Raw genomic sequence first — 5,764 nt, forward strand, 5'->3', positions numbered from 1 at the left:
TATAGTCGAGTAAGAAGTTATGGCATTGGAGTTACCCCTACTCAATTGTTTGCAGTGAGCAAATATACTCAGAATGCCAAACATAGTAGTAAAGGTTCGTAGTCTGAAAGCAGAGATAGAAGAGATAGGCAGAGCTATCAGACAGAGATACAATCTTTGAAAGCTCAGCTTGGCCAGATTGCATTCTTGTTGCATAGGTTTGCCCCTCCTTAGATAAATAACTACATCTATTTGAATATTTTACATAATTATCATGTATTTTTGTATAAGCTCAATGATACTTTGTGATTTTCGTATTCTTAACTTCTAAAGTTTCTATCTTTTCTTGTAGGTTCTTGATCCTTTCAGTAGTTGTAGAGCTGATGATGATGATGCCATAGACCCCTGATAGCGCTTAGACTATTTTTTTAAGAGTTTTATGTATATATTTTTTATATTTTCTAAAGCATATTGAGTTGTAAATTGACTTTCAATCATGTTTGACAATGTAAATATTATCATATTTGACAATATAAATATTTGCTATTTCTATATATATTACATATGTTATTATATGACTTCAGTTATGTGTTTGGTGTATATGACTTCTGTATGACTTCTGTTACTATAGGTGTTTGGTGTATATATTTGTATACATTTTTAATTTTTTTTAAAAAGTAATTTACACTTACAATGCCTAAAATGCGTCGTTAAAATATACAACATTAATGCTATTTAAATGCGACGGTGATTAGCACTACAGGAAAAAGGACCTATCCCGACGCTTTCCTGGTGCTTTGGCGACGCTAATTAGCGTCGGCAAAAACACCCCCGACGCAAAGCCAAGCGCCGGCAAAGCGTCGGATATACCAGTGTGGCAAAAGTTTTTGCCGACGTAGGTGTAAAGCGTCGGCAAAAACATGGCTATACCGACGCTTATATAGCGTCGGCGATAAACCGACAGGGGCGTTTTCCCCGACGCTTTTTTGCGTCGGCAATTCCTGATTTACCGACGCTTGTATAGCCACTACAACAAATATGAGCTTTGCCGACTCTTTTATCCCGACGCTAGGGGAAAGCGTCGGGAAAGTTTGGCTCAGATACAGCCTTTGCCGACGCTTTCTTCTAGCGTCGGTAAAGGGTTAGGAAAGATTAAAATACGACGACGCATAAAAGCGTCGTTAGAAAACCGCATCGAGAGCCGACTTCCCACCTCCATCGAGAGCCCCTTCCCACCTCCATCGAGAGCCGGTGCTTCCCCGCTGCCGTCTTCCTCCTTCCGTTCGCCCAGCCCCCTCTAAAATTCGGTCGATGCCCTACTTGTGCGCGCGCCGACTTCCCACCTCCATCGCGAGCCGGTGCTTCCCCGCTGCCGTCTTCCTCCTTCTCCTCTGAGGTAAGCCTCCTCCTCCTCCTCCTCCTCCTGCTGCTGCTCGTCCTCCTCCTCCTCCTCCTGCTGCTGCTGAGCAGATCAAATGATTGCGACCAAGAGATCGTTGCAATGGATGCTGGGAAGGGCGATTGGGGGCGAGGAGCATGTGCGCCCTTCCCCACAAATCCGCCCCCTTCTCTTCCGAGGAACTGATGAGAATGGAACACCAGTATAGCGCTCATAAGTAAGCTATGTTGTTGTACCCCACACCACTCCCCTTCTTAGATCTCAAATTCTTGCGGCCTTGATCTAATGCTTTCCTCACTTAGATCCTCTGTTATTTATGTAGATTTATTATATTTGGTTTTGTTGGATGTCGATGCTACCAGGTCTCTGACTCGGTCGATCTTGGTTTTGTTGGGAAGGAAGAAATGTTTGTCAATGTTTCTGTGTTTTGTTTATGGGTTTATCTATGGTTTTGACAAGTCTGGTTGGTGCATGATGATATGCTGATTGAAATTGGAGGGTTGCCATGGCTTTTAAGAGTTAGTGATGCTGATTTTCAGCTGATGCTAATTTTTGATACGATGAGAATTGGTGCTATTCTTTCTTTGTTGTTTGGCTTTTTGCTCAGTAAACTTGGAATTTTTGGGCTTGGTTTGATCTGCTGCTGTAGTTTGTGGTAGTCGTATAAACCGGTGATGAATCAAGGCTTTGCTCTTGTATACAGCAGTACTAATGTTGGAGCTTCTAATACACTTGATACCTGTTTAGAAGCAACAAAATACTTAGTTGGCTTTTTTCTGATCAACTTCATGCTCTGATATGTTGGCTGTCTCTATAGTGGTCGTCTTCTGCTTGTGCGCTTTTAATAGTCCACGCTGCATTGCAAGTTCTAACTTTGTCTCATGAAAAACCATGAAATTAGGTTTACATATAAGGACATTGAAACATGTGTAACTATATATTGAAGAGATTGTAGGAGTCTGTTGATGATAGTGCTGATTCTGCTGAAGAACATTTCCACATTTGATACGCTTGTGAGGAGACAGAGACTTGGATGGATGTTGAAGGGTTAGGGTAGTGGATTCATGGACTTTATATAACGTACATGAAGTTGTGGAAAGGAATAGAGATGGCATTTTGTTGGATCTAAGCATTATCTTATATGTCTTTGTTGGTTCTAGAGGAAATATATGGCGATGAGGCTGGGCTGGGCTTGGAGCATGGCTTTTTTTTTACCCCTGGTTACCTAATTAGTCAAAAGTTGCTTCCTTAGTTATCAAGACAAATGAGATGACTTGGTTGGGGTCCCCAAACCCCAAGGAGACGATGAACCAAAGCTGACGAGAGGGATCCCTTCAAATTGTGGGAACTGTAGTTGTCTCTGCCAGTTGGATCACTAGTCCGGCAACAACTGTGCATTTCAAAGCTTCAACTGCAAATGAAAAGGTTTGCTTCGGAAATTACAAAAAAAAACCCAGAGAGAGAGAGAGAGAGAGATAGAGAGAGAGGGGCTTTTGTGGGGTGGGGGTACCTGCAGTCTGAGCTTATTCGCATGGAAGATTTTAAGATACAGATGCAATGCTTGATGAATCAGAAGTCATGGGCACAAGGAATTAAATTAACATCGACGGACATGCATCGCACGTTCTATACACCACAAGAATAAGTACTTCATATTTATTCATGTCGTAGCATGATTTTGCTAAGCCAGCAAGCTACAATTTGTACTTATTTTCTAATCTATCTCGAATTAGTTTACGGAAACATAGATCATCACATTATAATTCCCAAATCCTATTCATAAATTATTTCAATATTATTTCAGGTTCTTTTTGTTGGAAATTTTATTCATGATGCACAGAAGGATCAGCTGCAGAGTAGTTACTCTAATAAAACAACATGTGTGAGTAACTTTCCTCTAAAAGAAAAAAAGAAGAAGATGACTCACTTTGATAGCATCATTCCTCAAGTCTGATTTTGACTTTCGGACATTTATCAACTTGACAGATCATTGGTATGGTGATAGCATAGACATTTTCACTCGTATTAATCCCTGCTTGTCCTATCTTGGATATGTTCTATTGCTACTTTCAAGGTCAACATTATTTCAATCATATACTTTTGTTATTGTTGCTTAGCATCTACTTTATTTTATGGTTCTGTGAAGTTTACATTGGAGAAGAGGACGGTCACTCTTATGTGGATCTTTTCGAACTAAGATGTTGTGCACGCTAGATGACTTCTTTCCTTGTTTCTTTCACTCTTTAAACATTAAGGGTTCTGCTTCACTACAACTGCACTTGCTCTCAGTTCAGGCTAGTTAGCTTTCAAGGCATTTTGTATTTTGAGCTACAAGTTTATCATGGTTCCAATTGAAGGCTTAATTTTAAAGGGTAGCCATTGGTTGGTCCTTAAATCATGTGTCCTTCTTTAAAGTGCGCAACACAAGTTTGTTTCATGTTTGACTGTTTATATATATGAGCTCAGGGGAGATCATGCACCTGGATATCTGATATCTGGTCATTACGCTATTGATTAACTTCAAATCAATTTTTCCTGCAGGCACTAGGGCCTAACATCTTTTGTTGGTTATGCCCTGTATCAAAGTTCAAAGGCTCTGGTCTCCGATTTCCCACTGCATTTGACCTTCCAATATCTACAACACTAACTTGACGTATCAGGTGGCAAAGATAAGAGTAATTTGTCTATAGAAGATGGAAACCATGTAAATTTTTGTGGTTGAGCCTCGCTTGGGAGTGGCACTTACAATCGTGAAGTGCTTGCCCTACGTTTTTGGACTGACACGAGGGCTTCAAGTTACTTCTGTGGGCTGCTTATAAACTACAGGAAGGGTAAGCAGATGGAGTGCCCTTTGCAGGGGGGGGTATCCTAGGGTCTGTAAGTCCCACCATAATAGTCCGGTGAAATCTATTGGGAAGTTATGTGCCTGCCTTCAGGTGATTTATTTTGATATGGAACCTCATAAGCCTTTGACATGTGCTCGATGTTTCCTGTGTTCCACCTGGTGTAGGTTCTGAGAGGCCTGTCTCCTATCCATATTCCTTCTTCCACCTCATTTTCTCCCTTGCCAGCATGTATGCCAAATGTTGGAATCAGACCGAAGTTGGAATATCAAATTCCATTCTAGCCTTTATTATTCCAAACAAACATTGCATTAGGCTTACAAATATCTATTACAGATCTTGTGCTACTTGGTGGATAAGTTATTTTATAAACTCAAAATGAGCATAAGGTGCTCTTGTAGGTGCTCTTGTATGCATTTTGAATTCTGTCATATTAACTTTGGCATCTGTATCCAACACTTTGTTGTGGAAAAGAAATAGATAAGCTAAACAATTGTTATTTTTTTTTTCCAGATCCAAATACACATATATTATGGATAGAGAATGCAAATGCAAAATTGAAGGCTGTCCATGACATCGAAGCAGGTCTGTTAAGGCACAATCTTTGTTCCAGTTACCTTATGAACTATTTGCATTATACTATCCTTTTCTTTTCTACTATGAATGGAAGCTAATTGGTCTTGATAATTAATTAATATTTTAACTGGTTTAGGTGAGGAACTGCGGATCTGCTATATTGATGTTAGCATGGGTTATGAGGCTCGGCAGAAAATTCTTGCTGAAGGTTTTGGTTTCAAGTGTAGCTGTCTTCGGTGCTTATCTGGCGAATAACAAGCATTTTTCTTATATTTTAATAGGGATGATCTTACACTCCAAGAGGATTTAAAAGTACTGAAGGCGGCTAACAGCAAAGCCCAGGACTCCTGAAGGTAACTAACAGCAAATCCTATTTCAGGGCAGCAGATGGCCCTGCCTCCATTTACACTATGCTGTTGGTAGAGATGCCAACTGGCATTGAAACCAACAAGACTGATGCCAATTCAGTTTGTTTCAACCATCATGCAGGGATCACTGGATCAAACAGAGCATGCATTTTCTTTATCTCCAATAGCTCTTTTTTGTTAATGCTTCTCTGAAGCCTAGGACTCTTAACCAGCCCAGTTTTCATGCTCACTGTGTTTCTAAGGTTAGTTTTCATGATTATGCTTTTATATGTTCACCTTTGGTTGTAGTTAATTGTGCTCATGTATTAATTCTTTATTGTTGGTCAAACAGGGTGGTACAGTGCAAGTTAGGTTTCAGCCTTACATTGGACAGTATTTAGCAGCAGCAGCGGAAAATTTGGTGACTATTTTTGATGTTGAGACTGACAGAAAGATATACACAGCGGAAAATGATGGGGGCTTCTACTCGGCCATCATTAAAGTTAATTGTTTAATGTGCAATAGAATTATTGAAGCCTTCTGTTTGTTATAATTATTATATTGCTATATTGTATTTGAAGAATAGTTGGAAGAAGGAACAAAAATTGTACCTTATGCAT

General features: G+C 39.9%; 1 long non-coding RNA gene across 4 annotated transcripts; it reads left to right on the forward strand.

Moving 5' to 3' along the window:
- Window positions 1-1,503: 1,503 nt before the first annotated feature.
- On the forward strand, window positions 1,504-5,556 carry LOC120109742. 4 transcript variants are annotated; one of them, XR_005510531.1, is made up of 7 exons: window positions 1,504-1,595; window positions 3,183-3,371; window positions 3,920-4,209; window positions 4,735-4,806; window positions 4,934-5,150; window positions 5,287-5,407; window positions 5,497-5,556. It is a non-coding gene; the product is annotated as an uncharacterized LOC120109742 (long non-coding RNA). The 4 variants fall into 4 exon arrangements; XR_005510528.1 differs by having other exon boundaries at window positions 1,504-3,371; XR_005510529.1 differs by having other exon boundaries at window positions 1,504-3,260.
- Window positions 5,557-5,764: the final 208 nt, after the last annotated feature.

Source organism: Phoenix dactylifera, unplaced genomic scaffold (genome assembly GCF_009389715.1).
Source record: "Phoenix dactylifera cultivar Barhee BC4 unplaced genomic scaffold, palm_55x_up_171113_PBpolish2nd_filt_p 002654F, whole genome shotgun sequence".
NCBI lineage: Eukaryota > Viridiplantae > Streptophyta > Magnoliopsida > Arecales > Arecaceae > Phoenix > Phoenix dactylifera.